Raw genomic sequence first — 3,369 nt, 5'->3', positions numbered from 1 at the left:
ACCCTCCCCTCATATTACACCCCCAGCACCCTCCTCTCATATTGCACCCTCAGCACCCTCCCCTCATATTACACCCTCAGCACCCTCCCCTTATATTACACCCTCCCCTCATATTACACCCCCAGCACCCTCCTCTCAGATTACACCCTCAGCACCCTCCCCTCATATTACACCCCCAGCACCCTCCCCTCATATTGCACCCCCAGAACCCTCTCCTCATATTACACTTCCATCACCATCCCCTCATATTACTCCCTCAGCAACCTCCCCTCATATTACACCCCCAGCACCCTCCCCTCATATTACACCCTCAGCACCCTCCCCTCATATTACTCCCTCAGCAACCTCCCCTCATATTACACCCCCAGCACCTTCCCCTCATATTACACCCCCAGCACCCTCCCCTCATATTACACCCCCAGCACCCTCCTCTCATATTGCACCCTCAGCACCCTCCCCTCGTATTACACCCTCAGCACCCTCCCCTCGTATTACACCCTCAGCACCCTCCCCTCGTATTACACCCTCAGCACCCTCCCCTCGTATTACACCCTCAGCAACCTCCTCTCATATTACACCCCCAGCACCCTCCCCTCATATTACACCCCCAGCACCCTCCCCTCATATTACACCCCCAGCACCCTCCCCTCATATTACTCCCTCAGCAACCTCCCCTCATATTACACCCCCAGCACCCTCCCCTCATATTACTCCCTCAGCAACCTCCCCTCATATTACACCCCCAGCACCCTCCCCTCATATTACACCCCCAGCACCCTCCCCTCATATTACACCCTCAGCACCCTCTCCTCATATTACACCCTCAGCACCCTCCCCTCATATTACACCCTCCCCTCATATTACACCCCCAGCACCCTCCCCTCATATTACACCCCCAGCACCTTCCCCTCATATTACACCCCCAGCACCCTCCCCTCATATTACACCCCCAGCACCCTCCTCTCATATTGCACCCTCAGCACCCTCCCCTCGTATTACACCCTCAGCACCCTCCCCTCGTATTACACCCTCAGCACCCTCCCCTCGTATTACACCCTCAGCACCCTCCCCTCGTATTACACCCTCAGCAACCTCCTCTCATATTACACCCCCAGCACCCTCCCCTCATATTACACCCCCAGCACCCTCCCCTCATATTACACCCCCAGCACCCTCCCCTCATATTACTCCCTCAGCAACCTCCCCTCATATTACACCCCCAGCACCCTCCCCTCATATTACTCCCTCAGCAACCTCCCCTCATATTACACCCCCAGCACCCTCCCCTCATATTACACCCCCAGCACCCTCCCCTCATATTACACCCTCAGCACCCTCTCCTCATATTACACCCTCAGCACCCTCCCCTCATATTACACCCTCCCCTCATATTACACCCCCAGCACCCTCCCCTCATATTACACCCCAGCACCCTCCCCTCATATTACTCCCTCAGCAACCTCCCCTCATATTACACCCCCAGCACCCTCCCCTCATATTACACCCCCAGCACCCTCCTCTCATATTGCACCCTCAGCACCCTCCCCTCGTATTACACCCTCAGCACCCTCCCCTCATATTACACCCTCCCCTCATATTACACCCCCAGCACCCTCCTCTCAGATTACACCCCCAGAACCCTCCTCTCATATTGCACCCTCAGCACCCTCCCCTCGTATTACACCCTCAGCACCCTCCCCTCATATTACACCCTCCCCTCATATTACACCCCCAGCACCCTCCCCTCATATTACACCCCCAGAACCCTCTCCTCATATTACACTTCCATCACCCTCCCCTCAAATTACACCCTCAGCACCCTCCCCTCATATTACTCCCTCAGCAACCTCCCCTCATATTACATCCCCAGCACCTTCCCCTCATATTACACCCCCAGCACCCTCCCCTCATATTACACCCCCAGCACCCTCCTCTCATATTGCACCCTCCCCTCGTATTACACCCTCAGCACCCTCCCCTCGTATTACACCCTCAGCAACCTCCTCTCATATTACACCCCCAGCACCCTCCCCTCATATTACACCCCCAGCACCCTCCCCTCAAATTACACCCCCAGCACCCTCCCCTCATATTACTCCCTCAGCAACCTCCCCTCATATTACACCCCCAGCACCTTCCCCTCATATTACACCTCCAGCACCCTCCCCTCATATTACACCCCCAGCACCCTCCTCTCATATTGCACCCTCAGCACCCTCCCCTCGTATTATACCCTCAGCACCCTCCCCTCATATTACACCCTCCCCTCATATTACACCCCCAGCACCTTCCACTCATATTGCACCCTCAGCACCCTCTCCTCGTATTACACTTCCATCACCCTCCCCTCAAATTACACCCTCAGCACCCTCCCCTCATATTACACCCCCAGCACCCTCCCCTCATATTACACCCTCAGCACCCTCCCCTCATATTACTCCCTCAGCAACCTCCCCTCATATTACATCCCCAGCACCTTCCCCTCATATTACACCCTCAGCAACCTCCTCTCATATTACACCCCCAGCACCCTCCCCTCATATTACATCCCCAGCACCCTCCCCTCATATTACTCCCTCAGCAACCTCCCCTCATATTACACCCCCAGCACCTTTCCCTCATATTACACCCCCAGCACCCTCCTCTCATATTGCACCCTCAGCACCCTCCCCTCGTATTACACCCTCAGCACCCTCCCCTCGTATTACACCCTCAGCACCCTCCCCTCATATAACACCCTCCCCTCATATTACACCCCCAGCACCCTCCCCTCATATTACACCCCCAGCACCCTCCCCTCATATTACTCCCTCAGCAACCTCCCCTCATATTACACCCTCAGCACCCTCCCCTTATATTACACCCCCAGCACCCTCCCCTCATATTACACCCCCAGCACCCTCCCCTCATATTACTCCCTCAGCAACCTCCCCTCATATTACACCCCCAGCACCTTCCCCTCATATTACACCCCCAGCACCCTCCTCTCATATTGCACCCTCAGCACCCTCCCCTCGTATTACACCCTCAGCACCCTCCCCTCGTATTACACCCTCAGCACCCTCCCCTCATATTACACCCTCCCCTCATATTACACCCCCAGCACCCTCCCCTCATATTACACCCCCAGCACCCTCCCCTCATATTACTCCCTCAGCAACCTCCCCTCATATTACACCCCCAGCACCCTCCCCTCATATTACACCCCCAGCACCCTCCTCTTATAATGCACCCTCAGCACCCTCCCCTCGTATTACACCCTCAGCACCCTCCCCTTATATTACACCCCCAGCACCCTCCTCTCAGATTACACCCTCAGCACCCTCCCCTCATATTACACCCCCAGCACCCTCCCCTCATATTGCACCC

Source organism: Engystomops pustulosus, chromosome 1, assembly GCF_040894005.1.
Source record: "Engystomops pustulosus chromosome 1, aEngPut4.maternal, whole genome shotgun sequence".
NCBI lineage: Eukaryota > Metazoa > Chordata > Amphibia > Anura > Leptodactylidae > Engystomops > Engystomops pustulosus.
This window is presented reverse-complemented; position numbering follows the sequence as displayed.